General features: G+C 47.3%; 1 protein-coding gene across 11 annotated transcripts in view; it reads left to right on the plus strand.

Moving 5' to 3' along the window:
- Positions 1 to 23,800, plus strand: part of ABI2 (abl interactor 2) — an 841,968-nt gene that overhangs the window by 176,558 nt on the left and 641,610 nt on the right. The window lies entirely within an intron of this gene.

Here is a 23,800-nt window from a genome sequence, read left to right on the forward strand (position 1 = left end):
CTGTCCAAAGTTTCGTACAAAGGTCCCTTTACTCCCAAAGTCTGTTTGCTCCTTTGTTGGCTCTCAAGACAGTGTTGCAATTTGGCGCTGGCTATGAGAGCGTTTGCTCTGAATGAAAAGGGGCTACAAAAAAGTAAAAAAATACAAAAATGTGTCAGGTGAAGCAGAGGCTCCAAATCCCTACATTCCATTGCAGTTTCATCTGTGGACGTCGAACTACCTATATGGACCTTGCCCCCACATGCAAGCTCTGGTCAGCAGCGAAGAGGGCGTGCCACCGCCTCTCCCCCTTTTAGCTGTATGAGCTAGTTTCTTCTAATTTCACACATGCATGTCTCCATGTAAGCTGCACTGACGCGCCTTTACCGAAAATGTGATGAGGAAGACTTGTTCATCTGCTTTAATTATTTTTCACATTGCACACTTTATTCAGATACATAGGAATTTATTGTAGATGCAGATTATTTTCATTTTTTTCATACTACTAGAGATGTAAAGATTTTCTTTTGGGGCTCAACTCTGGGGTGAGAGTATGTATACTGTACAGTGTTTTAAAACTTTTCACTTATTTTCCGTCTCGTTTTTCGCTAAACATTGATTAGATGAGTACTTTAATAAATACATCTAATTTCATTAAATAATCATTTTAATTAAGGATCCCGTGCCGACTCACCATTGCCTTTTTGTTGTAAGCATTGTAAAAAGTGGCAATAAAGTTCTAATGTACCCACAGAAATGTAAAAAAAAAAAAGCACATACACATCATTCACTCTTTGCATGGCAGAGAGCACATCCTACACATGGCCTTCGCTTAACATAGCCACTTCACAGTTCAATACCACCTTACAAGTTATCAATTCTTACAACTGAAAAAATAATGTTAATCCATATGAGTTAGGCTTCCTCTGAAGGGCTGTTTGCTTGCTCTGTGGACAGACACTTTTTGTGACAGCCCCGTGTAAAGGAAGCACTAACTTACATACTGATGTCAAATTCTTTGTTTCTTCCGATGGGTGATAAGGCTTTCACTTCCTCCACGCCACCACCGCTCCCCGTTCCTTTCAGAATTTATTTCTAAAACACTGCAAGTCCTGTCTGGCGCTGGCTTCTCTTTCCTGTTAGTGCTACTGAAGGTGAGATGCGGGATTGGAAGTTTTCTTTGCATATTTGCATAAATGTGTTTTCAATTGGCTGCTGACTCCTGAAAACATGACGTAGAACTTCAAATGCCCGTGTGTCTTTTGTCTGTTACAGCTTAGTGTGTGGGTGTGGCTCTGTGTGTGTGGGTGTGGCTCTGTGTGTGTGTTGTTCTGTGTGTGTGTGGCTCTGTGTGTGTGTGTGTGGCTCTGTGTGTGTGTGTGTGGCTCTGTGTGTGTGTGTGGCTCTGTGTGTGTGTGTGGCTCTGTGTGTGTGTGTGTGGCTGTGTGTGTGTGTGTGGCTCTGTGTGTGTGTGGCTCTGTGTGTGTGTGGCTCTGTGTGGCTCTGTGTATGTGCCTCTGTGTGTGTGTGGCTATGTGTGTGTGTGGCTCTGTGTGTGGCTCTGTGTGTGTGTGTGGCTCTGTGTGTGTGTGGCTCTGTGTGTGTGGCTCTGTGTGTGGCTCTGTGTGTGGCTCTGTGTGTGTGTGTGTGTGTGGCTCTGTGTGTGTGTGTGGCTCTGTGTGTGTGTGTGGCTCTGTGTGTGTGTGTGGCTCTGTGTGTGTGTGTGTGTGGCTCTGTGTGTGTGTGTGTGGCTCTGTGTGTGGCTCTGTGTGTGGCTCTGTGTGTGGCTCTGTGTGTGTGTGTGTGTGTGACTGTGTGGGTGTGGTTCTGTGTGTGTGGGTGTGGTTCTGTGTGTGTGGGTGTGGCTCTGTGTGGGTGTGGCTCTGTGTGGGTGTGGCTCTGTGTGGGTGTGGCTCTGTGTGGGTGTGGTTCTGTGTGTGTGAGTGGTTCTGTGTGTGTGAGTGGTTCTGTGTGTGTGTGTGTGGCTCTGTGTGTGTGGCTCTGTGTGTGTGGCTCTGTGTGTGTGGCTCTGTGTGTGTGGCTCTGTGTGTGTGGCTCTGTGTGTGTGGCTCTGTGTGTGTGGCTGTGTGTGTGTGTCTGTGTGTGTGTGTGGCTCTGTGTGTGTGTGTGTGTGTGTGTGTGGGGCTCTGTGTGTGTGTGGCTCTGTGTGTGTGTGGCTCTGTGTGTGTGTGTGTGTGTGGCTCTGTGTGTGTGTGTGTGTGTGTGTGTGTGTGGCTCTGTGTGTGTGTGTGTGGCTCTGTGTGTGTGTGTGTGGCTCTGTGTGTGAGTGTGTGTGTGGCTCTGTGTGTGGCTCTGTGTGTGTGGCTCTGTGTGTGTGGGTGTGGCTCTGTGTGTGTGGCTCTGTGTGTGTGTGTGTGTGGCTCTGTGTCTGTGTGGGTGTGGCTCTGTGTGGGTGTGGCTCTGTGTGTGTGTGGCTCTGTGTGTGTGTGGCTCTGTGTGTGTGACTCTGTGTGTGTGTGTGTGTGGCGCTGTGTGTGTGGGTGTGGCTCTGTGTGGGTGTGGCTCTGTGTGGGTGTGGCTCTGTGTGTGGGTGTGGCTCTGTGTGTGTGTGGCTCTGTGTGTGTGTGGCTCTGTGTGTGTGACTCTGTGTGTGTGTGTGTGTGGCTCTGTGTGTGTGGCTCTGTGTGTGTGGCTCTGTGTGTGTGGCTCTGTGTGTGTGGCTCTGTGTGTGTGGCTCTGTGTGTGTGGCTCTGTGTGTGTGTGGCTCTGTGTGTGTGGCTCTGTGTGTGTGGCTCTGTGTGTGTGGCTCTGTGTGTGTGGCTATGTGTGTGTGGCTCTCTGTGTGTATGGCTCTGTGTGTGTGTGTGTGACTGTGTGTGTGTGTGTGAGACGCTCTGTGTGTGTGTGTGGCGCTCTGTGTGTGTGTGTGTGTGTGTGTGGCTCTGTGTGTGTGTGGCTCTATGTGTGTGTGGCTCTGTGTGTGTGTGTGTGTGTGGCTCTGTGTGTGTGTGTTTGGCTCTGTGTGTGTGTGTGTGGCTCTGTGTGTGTGGCTCTGTGTGTGGCTCTGTGTGTGTGTGTGTGGCTCTGTGTGTGTGGGTGTGGCTCTGTGTGGGTGTGGCTCTGTGTGGGTGTGGCTCTGTGTGGGTGTGGCTCTGTGTGTGTGGCTCTGTGTGTGTGTGGCTCTGTGTGTGTGTGTGTGGCTCTGTGTGTGGCTCTGTGTGTGTGTGTGTGGCTCTGTGTGTGTGGGTGTGGCTCTGTGTGTGTGGGTGTGGCTCTGTGTGTGTGGGTGTGGCTCTGTGTGTGTGGGTGTGGCTCTGTGTGTGTGGGTGTGGCTCTGTGTGTGTGGGTGTGGCTCTGTGTGGGTGTGGCTCTGTGTATGTGGCTCTGTGTGTGTGGGTGTGGCTCTGTGTGTGTGTGTGTGTGGCTCTGTGTGTGTGTGTGTGGCTCTGTGTGTGTGTGTGTGGCTCTGTGTGTGTGTGTGTGGCTCTGTGTGTGTGTGTGTGGCTCTGTGTGGGTGTGGCGCTGTGTGTGTGGCGCTGTGTGTGTGACTCTGTGTGTGTGGCGCTGTGGGTGTGGCTCTGTGTGGGTGTGGCTCTGTGTGGGTGTGGCTCTGTGTGTGGGTGTGGCTCTGTGTGTGTGTGGCTCTGTGTGTGTGTGTGTGGCTGTGTGTGTGTGTGGCTCTGTGTGTGTGACTCTGTGTGTGTGACTCTGTGTGTGTGGCTCTGTGTGTGTGGCTCTGTGTGTGTGGCTCTGTGTGTGTGGCTATGTGTGTGTGGCTATGTGTGTGTGGCTCTCTGTGTGTGTGGCTCTCTGTGTGTATGGCTCTGTGTGTGTGTGTGACGCTCTGTGTGTGTGTGTGTGAGACGCTCTGTGTGTGTGTGTGTGGCGCTCTGTGTGTGTGTGTGTGGCGCTCTGTGTGTGTGTGTGTGTGTGTGTGGGGGCTCTATGTGTTTGTTACAATGCCATTTATCTGTTTTCAAAAACAACACATAAATAAAAAATGTGTAATTTACAATGCCAATAGCTCTAACTTTTGCAAAGGCGAGACCGTTGCATTGTAAATGCTCGTTTTTACACAGCGGGGACAGAGAGGTGGCTATTAAATCTAATGGGCGAGGGTGTGAGAGTTCAGGGTAACACGGTGCTACAATGACGCTTCTGTAGCAGAAAGCGCTATTTGTAAACTGCTACCATTAGACTTTTTAACACAAATTTGGCAGTACATCTATCACAAGACAAGATGTTGAGCACTATGTAAAAGTCAAAGGCTTGATATTGTGCATCTTCAAAACACATACTAGCATATTTTTCCAGCTACTGATGCCTGTGGTGGGCTGAGAATGAAAAGAGTGCCTGATAAATTGTTAGCTTTTTTGCAGCTAAGCATTTACTAATCCTATGACACAGGAAGCCAGTGCCTTTCTCTCAAGTAAGTAAGATTGGGGCTCCATAAGTAACAAGAAAGTGGATAACTCTGGTGGTTAATGTGCTTGCTAGAAAGATCTGTGTGCATTCTAATCTAATGTTCAACTCACAATAAAATTGCATCGAGGGTCATTGTGCCTGCTGGAAAGCATAGTATGCAACATGTGGTTCAGAGATTTTTTTTATATAGATAGCTCAGTAGTATACTGTTTTTGTTACATAGATCCTTGTCTTCCCTGTAGGTCAAAAGTTAACTTCCTTGGCATATATCTTAGGGAATTATGTCCCTGCAGCAAGGACCTGCATGTAAAAACAAGGCATACATATATACAACCTTGCTGTTTCTTTCTCGATCTTTTCATTTTTTAAGGTTGCTAAAAAGGGGTTACTTTGGGTAGTAATAAACACTTAGTAAGTGCTATATAAATTGTTATTAGTGTAAAAAGCTAATGGACAGATACATCTGATAATCTAACAATGCATGCATATTTATTGCATAAAAACGTTAAAGGTAAAAAATGTAGCCCCGCCCCTTGTTCCGCCTTTAGCACCACCCTTATGCCCGCCCCAAGCTCCACCCCCAGTCTATCTCTCCTTTTGATGAGTACCTGCACTTATTTTTGTCCATATAAAGCACTGGCTATAATGAGCTAACGTAATACCACCACTGGGTCTGGGCTCCCAATAGCACAGCTTAGCCACAAGCTACTGATTAACAAAAGAGGATGCTGATGCTAGACAATTTACTATAGCACTTTTTTGCTCTAAACATTGGAATAAAACCAAATGTTTCTGATTTTTATTATCTTTTTATTTTATTTATTTTTACTCGAAATTTATTTTCACACACTTTTACATTTTGCATTTCAAACATTTGGTTTTATTCCAATGTTTAGAGCAAAAAAGTGCTATAGTAAATTGTCTAGCATCAGCATCCTCTTTTGTTAATCAGTATAATGAGCTAAATGTAAATGTAAATGTAAATGTATTGCGACTTATATAGCGCACGTATCACCCGAAGGCATCAAGGCGCTTGCTTAGGGAACCCGTCCTGGTATTCCCCTGTGAGATACCCCGGCAGGGTATCCACAAGGTGAAAGCCAGGCATCCCGCCGCGAGGGGCCGTAGTGGAGATTAAGCAAGCTATTGCCCAGAGTCGCAGAGTGTGACCCCGTGAGTCGAGTAGGCACCGGAGCGAGAATTGTCGAGTCCGTGGAATTTTTGAGCCCGAGACCCGCAGAGGCGGGGAATCGAACCCTGGTCCACAGCCGATCTCAGCTTCCGGGTCTGCCGCCTCTAACCACTGAGCCACGCTTCTCCACAGCTAAACTAAGACTTAAGTTCACTAGTTCACACTCCACCATTAGGTGAATGCCTGTTTGAAATAGCTAAAAAGGTGAGAACCATTGGCTTTGCCAATGCTTGTTATCTTAATCTTTTGCTTTGCCAATGTTTTTGGCAGCCTAGTGTGATGACGTATGCACGTATATTGCATCATGATTTGGCCACCATTATTTATATTCACCATCTCAAATTATCAATGCCCAAAAATGGTGGATTAAAAAAAAAAATTTCAAAGCAAAAGCGTTTTTTTCAAAGCAAAGCGACTAAGTAGCAAATAGCTGTCGTCTGACCCTTCAAATAAACAAAATATATTTGTTTGTGTATATATATATATGTTAATGTAATCTTTTGAAGGACTGTGACGGGAGGAGTCGGGATCAATAGCTCATTTTACCTGGTTACCTGTGCACAGCTTTTTAGAAAAAACGTATACTTCAATAAAAGTGCAAGTGTACATTGAACCATCTTCTTTCTAAATTTTATATATTTTTGCCAGTTTTTTGAGTATTGCAAATGTTTACAAAAATAAAGAAAATTGCACATTTGACATGCCCTGACCTATTGCTTTACTCGTGCTAGTTTGGTTATATTTTTAAGAATTAGTCGACTTAATATGTATAGATAAAGTCTATACAGCAGGTACAAATATTTCATTATTTGTAATCGAAAATTACTTCAATTCTAAGTTGCCAAATATAAGAGTCTGACTCTAAGCTTTTTTACGCAGCGTGTTTCAGGCTTTTTGAATTTAGTTTTTTCCACCAGCCATTTTAACATCTGGTCTGGGTTGTGGCAGTTATGTGGAGCATATGTTGAATACATTACATGGTAGGTCAGAGCTCCACTTTCATTAAAACAAGAGGGTCCTAGTCACTTACAGAAAGAGTGTCACCAGAAATAAAATGTATTGGTCATAGGTGTGGCATGCCTGTAGTTAAAATTTGGTTTACGCGCACAACCTGTAGAAGTGACAAAACAGTTCAGTAAATTATCACTATTTTGATGTGCTCCCGGGGTAACGCTCTCCGGTCTGGAACATAAAGTCTAAAGATCTAAGGTTGCACACCCAAGAATTGGGTGAGTCCCCCTAGGCTCAATCCAAGCCCTATGTAGGGTTGTAATCAAATTTTTAAAAAAATATATATTTTATTGGGTTTTCTTCACAAACACAACACCCAAAATTATAGCATATTCTTGTCAGGTGCAAATTTCTTGATACATTTGCATTGGGCAATGTTCACCTTCCAGAGTTTTGTTCACAGTTTAATCTCCAGCACTCTGTACTTTCATAATCGTGTGCCATTAGATAACCACCCCAGTGAGCAGCCGTGCCATAGTATCATGTGGTAATCAAGGTCTGCGCCCTCCAATGTACTTGCCACCCCCTCCCTAACCACCGGTGTGTTCCAACTGATATGTACAGAGAATTATCAGTTGCCATCCGTTTCCAGGATTGTGTGACTCTTATTTCCCCAGTATGACAACCTGGTTTAGAACATTCGTTAATCTACGACACTACCCTCCAAACCTGCAAAACCCCGTTATAAACTATCTATTCAGGGGGTTCCCAACGGTGCGTCCAGTGACTCATTATCCGAGTCTGATTCGGGCAGTGTCAGCAACACGACCAGTGCTTCCTAAGCTTTTGCGGTTTCCAATGCCTTTTCATTGCTGGCTCTCCTAGCTTGCTGGAGCCGTACCACACTCTCACTAGCTGCCCAGGCAGTCAACTCTCCTCTCCAATGCTCTACATTGGGTCCCTGTCTGGCTTTCCATTGTCTCGTCAATTCCCTCTTAGCTAACAATAACCCCAAGTCCATAAACTTACTCGTGACTTTAGTCCGTGCCGTATGGGGAAACCAGTGTAAAATGCATGCTCCGATATTGGGTTATATCTGCCTATCCATCACTCCACACTGTACCTCGACCACCTCTTTCCAGTATGTTCCTAGCTGCTGGCAACTCCACATTATATGGTGAAAGTCTGCTGCATCCAATTGGCATCGGCGGCACCTGGCTGTATCCACATTGAAATATTTATCCTCTTTGGGCTTAAGTACGCCCTATGCAATATGTAGAAATTGATACGTTGGAATCTAGCATTGCGCGTGCCCTTCCACGCCCTTTCCACCATCTTAGCCCATGTTGTTTCTGGAATAACTTTTCACAGGTATGCCTCCCACCTCGCCTGCAATTGACTTAGTGGCTACAGTCCTTCCTCCACCATTCGCCTATATAAGTACGTTATATCTTTAATTGTCCCTGCTACCATCACGACATACTGGCATGTCAGAGACGTCTGTGGTTCCGATAACCCTCCTCCCCAATGTCGTTGAATCGCCGACACTAGGGCAGCATGCAGTAAAAAGTCCCCCCTGGGCAAGTAATACCTATCTTGCCGGTCCTGGAAAGGCAAGAGGGCTCCCTCCTCGTACAAATCCCCAACCATTTGCAACCCCGCTCTTCCCATTCAGCTAGCGCGGACCAGCCCCACCCCCCACCCCCGTGCGGGAGGGCAGTGCACATGCCCAAAGCGATCTCCGGGGCATATGGGCGAGTAACTCCTCCTTTGCACCAGCTTCGGTTCCAGCACGACCTCAGTGCCCTCTCCTCATAGGTCAACGAGCCGATAAGCATCCGCTGACCAAGGATCACAAAGGATAAAACATGGCTTGGGAACCACTGGTCCGTCGGGTCGTGCGGACCCCTGAATTCCCTAGCTACCGCCTGGGTAACCCACTGCAATTGAGCGGCTAGGTAGTACAATTCAAAATCCGGGACTGCCCATCCCCCCGCGGCCCGGGGTCTCATCATCGTGGCCAATGCTACCCTCCGTCTGCCATTCCCCCATAAAAACCCTCCCATCATGGACCGGATCGTCCCGAACACCGAGCTTGGAATCCAGATCGGGAGCGTCCTGAAATAATATAGCAGTCTAGGCAGTGCCACCATCTTCAGAAAAGCCACTCGGCCCACTACCGACAGCGGCAGCGTACCCCAAAATGCCATGCTCCCTTTGATCCCTTGCACCGCTCTACCCATATTACCCTCCAAGAGGTCCTCCTGCCCATGATAGATATTAGTTCCCAAATAAGGCAGGCAGTGCGGTTCCCATCATATTCCCTCCAAGTGAACGGGACTCTCCATCGCCCGATGTACGGGGAACAGGCAAGTTTTCGTCCAATTCACTCTGAGCCCTGAGACCACACCAAACTGTCGCAGGAGTGTCATCGCTCCCGATAAAATCTCTCCTGGAATGGCCAGAAACATGAGCAGATCGTCAGCATAAAGCAATATATACTGTGTGTCTCCACGCAATTCCAAGCCGACATAATGCTTCCCAGTCCTGGCTCGCACGGCCAACGGCTCAATCGCAAGCGCGAACAACAGTGGAGACAGTGAGCAAACCTGCCGTGTCCCTCGCCCCACTAAACAGGATGATGATATCACCGCCCCTGTCCGCACTCGGACCGTCGCTGAATTGTATAGGATTTGGGTCCATCCCACAAATGCCTCTTCCAGGCCCATCGTTCGCATGACCTGAAAAAGAAACGGCCATTTCAGACTATCGAAGGCCTTCTCAACGTCGACCGAAAGGACCATTGCGGTAGGTGGCAAACCGTGGTCCTCCCCCAAAATACGAAGTAGTCGCTGCACATTAGTAGATGTATTTCGTTTAGGGATAAAACCCGCCTGGTCCCGATGGACCAGCTGCCACATGTATGGCAGGAGCCGAGATGCAAGGATCCTGCTCAATATTTTGTAGTCGGTCGTCAACATTGAGAGGGGGGCGATATGCTGCCATGTCAGATGGTTCCCTCCCCGGTTTCATGAGGGGAACAATAATAGCTTCCCGAGTGGTCACCGGCAACCTCCCTGCTTTCTGTGCTTCCCGATACACCACATGTAAGCGCAGAGCCAAGCAATCCACATACTTGGAGTAGAATTCTATCGGAAGTCAATCCACCCCAGGCGTTTTATTACGCGCCATATGCTTGATTGCACTCCTTATTTCCCCTGTTGTGATCTCCCGCCCCAGCATATCTTCCTGCTGTTTCTCCGAATGCGGCAGGGTCAAGTCTGCAAGGTAGTCCCCTATATCATCGGCACCCATGGACAATTTGCTGCGGTAAAGCTCAGTGTAATATTCCAAGAACAACCTATTAATCCCCCGCTGCGTATACACCATTTCACACGTTGGGGTTGTCAGTCCCAGTATTGGTTTCCCCCTGGGATTCCGATTAGCCAGCCACGCTAGCAGGGTGCTTGATTTTCCTTCCGCATGCATCCTTGCTCTATAGAACCTATAATCAAAGGAACGCAATTGCTCCATTTGGACCGCCACTGCCTCCCTAGCCTCCAAGATCTCACTCTGCGCTCCTGGATCCCCGGGGCGAGCTCTCTCAGCTTTGCCGTCTCCAAGTCTGTCAACAACATTTTCCTTATCCCCGTCATTTTGTCAATACAGAGACCCCGAACTACCACCTTAAATGCATCCCACTCGACTGCCGCCGACGCTGCCGTCCCCTCTTTCTCATCAAAATACTTATTCACCCCGTCCCCATGTCTCCACAGAAGACCAGGTACTCCAGCTCCTCCGGTCCGAGCCGCCAAGTCGCGATCACTGCTCTCTCCCGATCCCATTGTATCCTCACTAAGAGCGGGTTATGATCCAAAATCTTCCTGGACAAGTATTCACTATCTATCACTTTAGAGTGGACCTCAGGTGTACACAAGATCGCGTCAAGCCGCATATGTAGGTCATGGAGGCCAGAGTAATAAGAATAATCCCCGTCTTCCAAATAATGCGCTCGCCATGTATCAACCAGGCCCCAATTACTCAGCCACGCGCTCCTCACCTTGGAGAGTCTATGGATCGGAGCGTCAGGAAGCGGAGGGTGAGACCTGTCCCTCTCCACATCCGCAGTTGAGTTAAAGTCCCCTCCCATTACAATTGAGTTAGTCAAGTGGGTGCTAAGTTCCTCGATAAACGGTCGAAGAAGGAGGCATTGGGGGCATATACAAATCAGCGTCACTTCCACCTCACCAACTCGCCCTAGCACCTCTACAAACCTTCCCTCTGGGTCCACCAATTGTTGCGTCGGCTGGAAAGGGACCCCTGCCCTGACCCATATCAATGCGCCCCTACCAACGGCTGAGTAAGTAGTGTAGAACAATTGCCCTTTGCATCTGTTTCAGGGCTAATCCCTCATTACAGTTAATGTGTGTTTCTTGTAGAAACACTATGTGTACCCCCCTCCGCACCAGGAAAGCATGCATTTTGTGGCGCCGCTGCATTGTATGGAGCCCCCGTACATTCCAAGTGATACATTTTAAATCATGTAACATCCCCATTTGGTACCATACCCTCCCTAATAAACACCCCAAACATAGGAACACACCGATAAATCTAACTATCCCATCCAACCCCCGAACCCCGCCCCAACAACTCCTCCTCCCCCCCCCCCAGAACAGGCGCTACAACTCTACTATCCATCCAAACTTATATTCAAAACTGCTCCTTCAAGAAAACCCTAAGGAGCTATACCCACACAAACTCAGGAGGGGGTGTGCCCCAAGCTTCAGAAGGTCAACCTCCCAGTGAACCATCTTCCTACGCTCAACCCCCCCCGATGACTAGCTAGCCTTCTAAGAGGCCATTTTGTAGCGGGAACATCTAAAAGTGCACTCGGCCAATTCCGCCGACCCCTCCAACCCTCTGCGGCCAATCTCCTCGCAACCAAGTCCACGGGAGACACCCCCAAGTCTGAAACAGCTTTCCGCCCACTATTTCGCCCATGCTTGCCGAGCCACAAAATTACCCATCTACAATCTCATCCGCAGTTCCAGCTGTCACATGGGGCAGGGGCGGGCTCTCCGTGTCCGATTGTTCATTGTCTGTTTCTGGAGATCCGTGTTTCGACTCCGTCCTCTCCGGAGATGCAATCCCTTCTTCTCGCGAGATGGCTGCGGTGCGCTCTTTCTCGGTCTGTGTCACCGTAGGCTTCTGAGTCGCAAGCTGGCACCTCCGGATACGCCGCGACCTGCATGGCCGTGGTCCCTCCATGGGAGTGCTCGAAGCCCGCCCCGTTGCCCCATCCCCTGATTTATACATCTCCAGCCAGTCCCAGGCCTCTTCAGGACTGCTGTGGAAAAACGTCTTGTCATCCATTGTTATCCTTAGGTGTGCTGGGAACATCAAGGAGTATTGAAGACCCTCTCTCCCGGAGTGCTCTCTTGACTGCCACAAACGATGCCCGACAGCGTTGCACCTCGAATGTGTAATCCGGGAATAACGTCACCTTACTGTTGTCCACTGTGTACGGGCCCGTGGTCCGGGTCTTGTTTAACAAAAGGTCTCTGTCTTTGTAATGAAGCAGTATGGCCACCACTGGTCGGGATGGGCTGCCGGTGGTCAGGCCGGCACCCTGTGGGCTCTTTCCAGAGTGAAGAACGTTGTTAGGCCCTCCGGAGCGACAGTCTTTCTCAGCCAGCCTTCCAAGTAGTCCACCATACTGGCGCCTTCCACTCCCTCGACCCGAACATTGTTCCTTCGATTCCTCCCTTCGGCATCCTCCGTCCTCTGCTCCAGGATTCGCAGTCGATGCTGGAAATCTGTCATCTGGGTTGCCATCATCTTTTGGGCCGGCTCGATGGCTTTTAGGGCGACCTCGGTTTGCTTTACCCTGTCGGTAAGTTTCGCATGGTCAGCTCGAAGCAATCCAGGCCCTCGGTTACATGCGCGATATCCAGCTGCAGGGCCTCCCTAGTGTCAGTGATCGCTTTGAGGATTTGGTCAACCTGCTGTTGGAGCATCCCCTCTGAGCAGAGCGACGGCCCCTCCTGTGTGTCCGGAGCGATTGCTCCTACCTCCTGCTCCGTTGGCGCACTTGCTTGCTTCCCTCTGGGCTTCCCCATGCTTGCTAGGCACGTGATACCCATCCGTCAGGCAAGTTCTCCTCTAGTGCGTCGCTTCTCCCTTGGTGCGCCCCAGCCATATGCCAACGCCTCAGGTCGCCAAGCAGTCATCACTGCTTCTGCTTTTGCTCTTTTCCACTTGTTCAGCCACTGCACATGCACGGATCCCCAGACACGCCTGGGTGCCACTGAGGCGAAGCATCAACTTTTGAATTACTCCTCTCCATCGCTAGTCCTGTTTGTAACTGAACCGCAGTGGGGTATCAATCCAGTCTGTCCAAAATGCCCCCGCCTTCAGAGCCCTAGCCCATGCGGCTGTGTCACCCCTTCTGCTCCGCTTTGCCAACCGTCTCAACGCCTCTAGAGTGTAAGTTGGCAATTCTCCTTCCCATACCACTGGCCAGCTCTTGCTCACCCTCCACTGCGGCGCCACCACAAAGCAGTCGATGGGGCCTGATCCAGTGTCCACTCTACAAGTCCAGCTGCTTCTCTAGCACTGTATTACCTCCTGCAGTTCATTTACAGCACTCTCCAGCAACATCACACCTCGCAGCCTCCTCCAGTGGCCCCTCTCTGCCTTAGGCGGGGGCCATCGCCACCCAACACCGTTGTCTGAGAGCTCGTGATCTATCTTACCCCCCAGCCAGGATCACCCCGGCTTCTGGTCCACAAGGGGGGGGGCACTGGTACTCTCATCTGCCTTTACCCCCATCAATAAGCATTGCCACCTCGCCAACTCCCCAATGCTGCTGGTCCCAGCGGTGCTAGGTCGATCACTCCACCTGTATTCCAGGAGAGAAGACGGCCCCCCTGCACCTCATCCGATGCACACAATGTCTTCCTCAGTGCCAACTCCCGGCTGCGGCCGCCCCAGCATTCCCAGCACGGAGTCCCAACAGCCCTCCCAACGTCACGGCAGGAGCGGGGAGCCCCGGAGACTCAGACCCCACCCACTGCCTATGCTGCAACTCCGCTAATTCTGGCACCAGCGAAGGAGATTCGACACAACCCGCTGCTCCGCCCTGTAATACTTAGGGCATCCTGCAGCACTCCTATCTGCGGCGTCACCATTACCGACATCTTGGGTCTGCCGCGGCAGTCCTAGTGCCTCACCAACTTCACTGCGGTAGGCGGTTCCAGGCCCCATGCCCCCAAAGGTGCTGCACCCCAGAGACGCCAGGTCGGGCCCCAGCGGGCAGCTCTGTTCCTTTCCTATACTCCAATGAAGGCTCTCTGGTCACACTTCAGCTCCGCCCCCAAGCTTGCGGCTCCGTTATGCCGCAATCTTAAGCGGCCGGTCAGCTTCAGGTACGTTTCTGCGATGTCTTGGGCAGTGACGCTCCAGAACTCCTCAATGGCCCAACAAGTGCTTCCAGCCCCCGCCGCCTTCTCCCTAGGCGCTCGGGGGCTCCAGACGATGCCCCGAACCAGGATAACAACCGGGGTCGGTGCGTAGCTCTGCGCTCACACATCTCCCCTCATCCGCCTTGTGGCCACGCCCCCCTAGGGTTGTAGTCTTCAATCAGTTCAAAATTCGAAATTAAGAAAAGCTGCGTAGCCGAATTGGATGGTTCAGATATGATATAATCGTAATTCATTAATTTTAAATTCAATCCATGATTGTGTTCCAATGCATTTCGGGCGAGTCGCCCTTCATCAGGGAACAATGACGTTCTTCAACAACAGTGTACTAGTCGACCAGTGTCGAGTGTCCTCTGTAACACCAGTTTGCTTTGAATTGCTATGGATTGAATTTAAGTTCATGTTTTACGAATAATGTATCTGACCCATCCAATTCAGCTACGCGGCTTTTGTTAATTTGGAATTTTGAACTGATTCAAGATTACAACCCTATGTACTGCTACGATTGTGCCTAGGGGGACTCACCCAATTCTTGGATGCGCAACCTTGGATGCCTGTAGTTGTTGACACATGCAGTGTTTTATTGTTCGACTTTTCACGAGCCCCTCAGCATAGTTTTCATGCAAGTGCGCTGGTGTTTTCTCTCTTGCTCTTGCTCTTGCTCTTGCTCTCTTTCTCTTGCTCTCTTTCTCTTTCTCTCTCTTTCTCTTTCTCTCTCTTTCTCTCTCTCTCTTCCAACTCCCTCCCCCATCTCCTTCCTCCCTCCCCCTCCCTCCCTCCCCCTCCTCCTCCCTCCCTCCCCCTCCTCCTCCCTCCCTCCCCCTCCTCCTCCCTCCCTCCCCCATCCTCCTCCTCTTCCTCTGATCTTTTTCCTCATTCCTTCTCCAAAGCCCATTTTCTTTAGTTCTATAAATAAGTAGTTCCACGACATTGCATCAAATACTTTCTCCATATCAATGGACATCACAGCCTTCATTCAGCCATTTGATGAACATTCAATAAGGACGTGCAGGAGGTGGCTGATGTAAGCCGCAGTTTATCTCCCTGGCTCAAAGCCAGACTGATCCAAGTGGACCAGACAAGTCAGACAAGATGTTCTATTCACTAGAATCTTGCCCAGTATTTTATAGTCCGTGTTAAGAAGTGAGCGTGTAGGATACAAACACTCATCTGATGAGTTCTTCCCCAGCTTGGATACGGCTACCAGTATAGCCTCTACCATAAACTAGGGCAACAAGCCTTTCACTTTTAGCCTGAGTGTACACCGCAAGCCGCTTTCTCATAAAACCTCTCCAGAAGGTCCATCGCCTCACCCATGGGAGTATTCCAGGAAGTCCGATCACCTATTGCATTTTTGTTCTGCTCTATGGTTAGAGGAGCATCTAGTTCCTCCCGTTGGATCAGTATGAATCCAACCAGTCCTGCACCACACACCTGAGAAATCAGATATTCTTTTGAATCATTACTTCCTTGAACATAGTGTTTTATAATAGGTTGACCTTAGCAAATGAATCTTCATCTGGAAATGTGAATAGTGTCCCCCTGACTCTCTCAATGCAATGAGTGCCTGTGATATATAGTGTTCCTGTGTTGACCAGGCAAGTAGATGCCCTGATTTGCCTCTCTCACTTTGTTGTTTCATCGTTTATTCTCTATACTGTGGCCAGTTCCTAGCTCAGGGAGGAGGGCTCACACACTCCTCCATTACCATATTCAATTAAACTATTAACTGTGCCCCCTCCTGGGCTCTGGAAATTTCTCATTGTACATCCTCAGTACTATTAAAAAAATAATTATTTTGAGCCCCAAGGGTGTTTGGGGGCCAGGGGAGCTGGGTCCTCTCACGAGGCAGCCCCTTGATATTTTTCCCCCATGCTTCAAAACAGCTTTGATGTTGACAGCCAGTCAGAGCTCATTTTTGGATATTGCGGTCCTGCTGGATTCACTAGGCACTTAATATCTATGTATTGTGAAACTTCGTTTTTTCAACCTTTTTTAAAAAAAAACACTTTCTGGGTAAAGATCTAGCTTTCTGATTTGGTCTTATTTTCCCTATTGAAAATTTATGGGGAAAAAGCATTTTGGGTCTCCTTTTTTCTCGGCCCCCACCTTACTGGTCACCCCAGAATTTTCCAAGGAGGTGCTGACATGGATGAACTTTTTTGGGAATGCTTCTTGAAAATCATCATATTGTGCCTGTTATTAGCTAAACAAAAAACATTCTTCCTATCGAAAGTCTGACCTTACTAAAATGCCGCAGTGAAATCCATTTAAAAAACCTACCCTTCGCGCACAAGATAACAATAACATTTGGCCAATTTCATTTCTATCATTAATTAGCAAACTTTTGGAAAAGTTGTTTTTTAAAGAACTCCAGCAATTTGTCCGACTACAATCTTTTGGGAAAGTTTTGATGCCGAATTCTGGACAGTACACAGTACAGAACTGGTGATACTATTAGTTTTGGATGTGCTACAACACCGGATAGACATTGGGGGTGTTAGAGCACTGGTACTTTCAGACATGTTAACAGCCTTCAATATTATGAATCCTTCTAACCTGAAAAAACCTTTGATGATGTCATACCAGAACAAAGCATTTGAACTGCGGTTTCCCCATGGGCCTGTCCTGTCACCAATGCTTTTTAATCCATCCTTCTACAACATCTAGGAGTCTGTTTCTAGATCTATGTGGAAAGCACTCGTATTATATTTAGGGCCTGCATTAGAGTTTGGCAGTTGAAGTAAAGGCAGACCGGGTGGTGGAGGACTTAACGTCTCCCATCCTGGCTTTATTCTGCCTGCCGCAGTTAGAAATGCCCACTGGCTGTACCACAACTCTGTGCATTGGCAGGAAGCACGCCATACTGCTTACTGTCAATCAAGGAAACGTTTTTTTTTTTTTTTTTAAAACAAACTCTCAAAGTGGAAGTTTGTTGTTGAAAAATAAAATAAACTAATGAGCCCCATACCATGGTAGGATAGGATGAAGATTTATAAAGTGCACTAATACCCATGGGTTCCAAGGCGCTAGGCGGTAGAGAAGAAGAGAGGAGAGTGCAGGGCTGCTGACTAAACTGAAAAAAGCCAAGTCTTCAGCAATTTTATGAACACCGGAAGCGATTCTACCTGGGAAATAGAGGAAAGTAGGATATTCCAAATTTTTAAGCCACTGAGAAGGAACAGCCGCCCCATCTGGCTTTGCGGACTCTAGGGGTGATCAATTTTCTCTGGGAGGAAGATCTCAAAGCCCTCCCAGGCATATACCATTTTTTTTTGCAGAGTTTTATATAGCGCGAACTAGACCCGAACTGAATCAGGTATCAGAGCGCTTTACATATTTTCCAGTTACGTTACATGAGGACCCACTTTCATTTTAGGCACGGGGAGATTAAGTGATTTGCCCAGAATCACAGGAGGTTTAGGCGTCATTACCGAGACTCGAACCCCGATCCCCAGGTCCGAGGTCGAGCGCCCTAGCCGTTAGGCCAACTCCTCTCCCCTGATGATTTAAAACATTAAAAAAGATATGAATAAGGAAACATGAAATATGGTCTGTTAGCAGATTCAGTTCTTGCTGTAAGTGCCACTCTTTCCCGGGTCACTAAACATTAAGCAGAAAAGAAAGCCCTGTGGGTAGAAGATGCTTGTTTTCTGAAAGTTCAGATTGTTGCTTTATTCGCCTATGACTGGTGTAGACTGATTTAAGAAGGTTTTTGTAGGGCATATTTGGGAGTTGGACATTTTAATGTTCGTGGATTTGTCAAGAAAGGCTAGAATAGGACCCTTAATTTTATAATAGTAAACTATAAATATTGTGTCGAGTTGAACATCTCTCTACGGTTGATAAGCTGTTTAGATCATAGGAGTGTGGTCCACTTCAATTTCGGTCACATTTGGATCTTGAATTATTTAGCTGAAAACATTTTCTCATCTCTACGGAGAGCATTCTGAGTGATAGCTATTTCAATGGAACTGTCAATGGATGGATGTTGTGTAGTTCGGTAAGGTTTCCTCCTTGACTGCTGGATAAAAGTTTGACCTCTCTTAGTAGCCACATTGCCACCATGAACTTAACAGCTCACATCAAAGTTATCAAGTGTCTCTTTAAGAGGGTTCCAGTTAGAAACAAAATAAATACAGAAATAGTTAAATAAGGGCACCAAACTCTCCCTGACTTCAGGGCCGAGTATAGAGGCAAGCCAAGACATCCAACGGAAGATCCAAAGGAAATTCTGGCTGCCTGAAAAAAACACCAGGGACAAAAATAATATCAAGTTGGCCACAAATATGACGAAATAAAATCTATCCATTTATCTATCTACCTATCCATCCATGAGCATTAAGCTCCCTTTTCTACACATTACTATACTCTACTTAGTATTCGGCACTTACAGCACTTAAAGCATTATCTCTCCCATTTTACTCCGTTTTATGCTTGTTGTCACTATGGGTTGTATCAAGCTTCTGTGTGAAAGCGCAAAACAAAGTTGTGTGCTTGTTTCTAAACATAATGGCTATGTCTACCTCACATACAGTAACTTGGAAACTCTGAGACACTCCAAGTTGTTACTTTAGCTACAGAAAGACGTGGTGAGCAAACAAAACCAATTGAATTTTGGCACAGATCTCTGTACTGGGGGGTGAGTGTATGACATTGTTCAGCCTTCCGTCCATCAATTGTTGATTTTGCTTTTGTTGCCCTCAATGGGACGGGTATGCCCAGACATGGGTCCCATGCTCGCTATGCCACTATTTTCAAGCTAGCCTGGCTGATATGGGGTGATACCCCGAACCGGTCTCAGGATGCTTGTTTCCAGTCCAAGGAGCTCCTGACTTGGCAGTTTGGGCTGGACTGTTCCATTGGGGAGCAGGGTCAAGACCGATTTGCATATGGGGTGGCGTGATGAGCAAAAAAAACGATGGATTTAAACCCAGATCTATGACTGGGGGTGAATGGTTGACAATGTTCAGCATGCTATCCATCATGTTTTTGTGTTGCAATTTCTCCGCAATTGGGAAGGGGATGCCCAGACTTTGGTTACATGCTCGCTATGCCACTGGTTTCAATTTAGCCTGGCTGATGGGGAGTGATACACTGAAACTGGTCTCAGGTCCACGGAGGACCTGACTTGGCAGATCGGGCTGAATTGTTCCCATGGGGTACAGGGTCTAGACTGATTTGCATATGGCTACATCCAAACTGGGGTGACGTAGTGAGCAAACGAACAATGGATTTAACCCAGATCTCTTGACTGGGGGTAAATGTTTTATTCATTTAGAATTCCATCAATCATTTGTTGCTGCAGCACTTTGCGCCCTAAGTGGGATAGGTATGCCCAGACGTGGGTCCGTTGCTCGCTGTGCCACTGGATTCAAGCTAGCAAGGCTGATGAGAGGTGATACCCCGAAACTAGTCCCAGGATGGAACAGTTTCTTACCTGTAACTCCAGTTATCTCATAGGGGTATTTCCATTAAAAGTCATAAGCACTTGAATAGTCCCACCGGCAAGTGGGGACCCCGGAGCACTTCTTTTAGATATATCTTCTTAAGTGGCTATTGTTCTGATTGTTTCTTTAGGAAGGCCTGTAAAGACACTTAAGGGATAGAGAGACAATAATGCAGCGTAAATACTTAGGATATACTGGCCGCATCTTCATCTTGAAGTGAAAAAAGAGTGCAAGTATACTATATTTTGTGCAATTTTGTAGTGTTTAGCACAGATAAATCCCATTCACAAAACTCTTTTTTTCATGATGGAGATGAAAAAGAGAGTACAGAATAGGCTCATAGGCTGCTGTTATATGTCTTGAAAATAGAAGCTGTGCTTTTAAGAATCCAGAGACCACCAGTATCCCATCATGCACAGCTAGTGGCAGTTACTTCAGTTCTATTTTCTGGTTCCAGCTATCAGGACCCTGGAGCATTGAACTCAACCAATTTTGCTTTTGCACTTCAAAATTCACTTCTGAATTTCCCAATTTACTACTTCACTCGACTTCTGGGTTCAAACTGGGAGGTGTGATGAGCAAAACACCGATGGATTTAAGCCAGATCTGTGACTGGGGGTGAATGTTTGACAAGGTTCAACATTCTGTCCATCATCTTTTTGTGTTGCAATGAAATAAAAGGGAACAAGTGTGTTGTGGCACATCCATCACTCAGTTCAAACAGGATCTGACTTCACAGGAAAAGTTTCAACTTCCTCTTGGATTGAGAAGTTCACACATCAATCCCTGGATAGACCACCATCACAGAAATAGCATTTAATAAGGCCTTGCTTCCACACAGGGCATCGATGAGGTGCACAAAGCAGAAGACCAAGTCTGACATATTTTGTTCAATGCCGATCTCGATAATCCAGTTTTCGCTCTTCCCACCTGACACATCTCATAAATCACAGAGCGCCCCTAAGGGCGACCGCAATCACAGAAATACCGGCACAGATTTCTGCCAAGTGAAGTCTGTCTGCACTATAAGTGCATGGTCTTCCCCTATAGGTAAGCTCTGGCACACTTGCTGCACCCATGCTGCCACTTTTCCAGTTTCCTTCATCAACATTATTTGAAGTACCCTGATCTATCATATCTCCACAACACCACCTATTGCCTCCTCAACTAAACTCCTGTCATTGGACACTAGCAGGTGTCCTAATCAGTCTTTTTGAGTCAGGCTGCCACTTTCCCTGTTCTGCACACTGGCTCTTAAGGTTCCGTACACCAACAGCCTGCTCTATGTCACCCTCTTCCCTGCTTCACTCTCTGCTCTGTCCATTGTCTAGTGCCTGGAGGAGGTTCCATTGTGATTTGCTCAATTCAGACTGGCATTCGAGCTCCCCTCGATGCCTTTTCCCTAAAGGAGAGTCTCTGATGGCTTCCTTTCTGGCAACATACTACCACAAACGTGATCTCCATAGATTACAATTCAGCATTTGTCTGACACCATCTGACCCGGCCCATCAGAAACAGAGCAGCAAAATGACAGAGGATCATAAAAACTGATGATAATGAGGTGAAGTTACAGGTTTTAGGAACATGAAGGGAATGGGAACCAAACTGTGACTGTCTGGATGCCTTTAGCACGCATTCCTTTACCACGAAAAATAGTGGTAAAAGAATGCTTAGTAAATAAAATCGTGGTTTAGACAAGGTCATGTTTGCGACCTCGGTATTAGGGAAGTCGTGGATGGGGAACTCGTTGTAACGATATACAATCATTGGTTGGCGAGTGAGTTATGAAAATGGGTGCCCCTTGCACTGCAAGAAAAGCAATGTGTCTTGATGTACAATGTCACTTAGGTCTGAAAATAAACGTTAAATAGTAAGGGGTACAACCCATGTGCGACTCCACAGGAAATCATGCAAAGGAGTGAAAAGATCTCAGAAGAATGTTGGAGAGGAGGCATGGCATTTGTACTCCAGTCCCAGAGACTTTTTAGGAGACTTCGGCTCTCTGTGACTGAAGACTGTATATGTAGCTCTTAGTTTTCATACTACACTTAGTGTCCAGTTAAATTCACAAAAGGAAGGGCACATAATTATAATTGTCCCCTGGAACAAATACAAGACACTATTGTGGAATGCTCTTGAAAGTTCCCTGAAAGAATCTTGATAACAGAGTATTTTAAAGCGGTTTAAAAACCTATTTATGCTATTGTACTGTACCAGTTACTCAAACATAATGATTCCACCTCGTGGGATTTATTTTTAACCACTCAGCACCAAAAGACTGCTTGCTCTAACAGTGTAAGCAGCACTCTATGACATAAAATAACATTAACATGATACAAAGGGAGTTCCTATTTGCTGTGCTGTACTTGTGCTGCTACCACAATCCCTTACAACACAAGGCGATGACATTCTTACCTAAAGACACCGTCAGCATCCAACATATTCTTCTTGAGCTGATTAAAAGCCTTCTCCTGCTGCATTCGTATAACCTTGTAACCGTACATAGGGCTTTGAAAGAGATTCACTTCCTAATAGGGAGCCAGTGCAGAGTACGTAGCCCCTCCTTTGCTGAGTGCCGTTTGGGGATATGAAGGATCAGCCTGGCAACCGTGTTTTGTACTACTTGAAGCTTGTTCAGGGAGGCCGTGCTAATATACAGATACAAGGCATTGCATTAGTTAAGCCGGGAGGTGACTAGTGCAATGATCGTGGGCCAATGCAGTGCTGATGAAATATACGGGAGCACCTTTCTGAGAGTTTTCAAAATGTAAGAGCATGTGTTGACAGTGCGGCTGACCTGAGACTCGAAGGTCAGGCCCACGTCAAAAATGACCCCCACGTTTTTGACTGTCTTGGCGAGAATAGGAAGGGGACCGCATTCTCCTGGCCACCAGGCATTCGGCCAGATTGAGGTCTGAGGACCAAAAACTAGGACCTCAGTTTTTTTCTGCATTGATATCAAGGGAGTTATTCTGCATCCATCTGATAATGCTGGCCATGCACTGGTTAAATTTCCCTGCGATCAACTGCAGATCATGGGAGATGGAAACAATGATCTGCGTGTCATCAGCGTAGGAAATCACCTGGAACCCAAAAGATCTGTCTAGCTTGGCCAATGGGGACACATTAAAGAGGGTGGGACTCAGGGATGTGTCCTAGGAAATGTCACTGGGTAGGCTGAATGCCTTAGATCTAAAACCCCCACACCTAACAGTATTAGTTCTCTATGTCAAGGAGTGGAGGACCTGCAGGGCCTTACCCGAGATGCCTGTCTCTTACAGACGTTGAACCATTGAGTGGAGGAGATTGTGTCAAAAACCGCCGACAGATCGAGCATAATCAGCACTACCTAGCCACCCTGGTCGACCTGCATGCGAATGTGATCAGTGGCAGCAATAAGGGCGGATTCGGTGCTGTAGTTGGTGCGGAAACCATATTGAGACTGATCTAAAATTTCATGGGAATCCAAGTGGTACAACAACTCCATGTTAATTAACTTCTCTCTGATTTTTGTGGGGGCAGGAAGAAGAGAGATGGGGTGAAGAGTTTTCAATTCAGAGGGGTCCGCATTGAATTTCTTGAGCAGCGGCATAACAATAGCCTCTTTCCAAGCGTCCAGATAGCAGCCAGAACGAAGGGTGTTGTTAAACACCTTGCAGAGAAAATCTGCGATCGGGTTGGAGACCATCTCGATAGTGAAGGGCATGCAGGGGTCGGAAGAGGAGCCGGACGTAAGGCCCATAAGAAGAGCCAGAGTTTGTTGAACAGAGATCTGGGGAAAAGTTTCAAGAGTAGCAGGGGGACTCCCCATCACTTGGCCCTGCGTGACCTCCTCACCCTCCAATTCTTCCGTTTCCATATGGTTGGGTCCCGAAAGATTTTAAGCACTTTGTCCTCGAAGTAGGCAGCTATTCTATCAGAGAGATCTTGAGAGGGGGGCATTTTCCCCTGCACATTCTGCTTGGAAATGTTTATTAAAAAAGTGAGAGAAAGAAGAAAAAACTTGTAGGGTTATGTATCCAGGGAGGATAATTCACTAGATAATAGTTGTTGCAGGTAATAAGTAACTTTTAAAGCCCCTCTTAAAGTGTGATTCAGTTGCATCAGCATGGGTTTAGCCCTTGGGATTTGGAATTGTTGATGATCTTTACAGTTGGTTATTTGATGGCTGAAACTACGGAGGTGGGTCTTTTGGTCACTTATAAAGTTGACCAATGTGATGTACCTCTGTAAGAAATGGGGTTTTGATTGTTCTTTCAGCACCCTGTGTTTAATTGCTGTAATGTCCTGAGTTTTTGAATCTACAATTATGAAATTCAAGATACTAGTTTTTTTTCAGTTGACTTTTTTTGTTTTGTTTC

This window comes from Lissotriton helveticus, chromosome 3_1, assembly GCF_964261635.1.
Source record: "Lissotriton helveticus chromosome 3_1, aLisHel1.1, whole genome shotgun sequence".
Classification (NCBI taxonomy): Eukaryota; Metazoa; Chordata; class Amphibia; order Caudata; family Salamandridae; genus Lissotriton; species Lissotriton helveticus.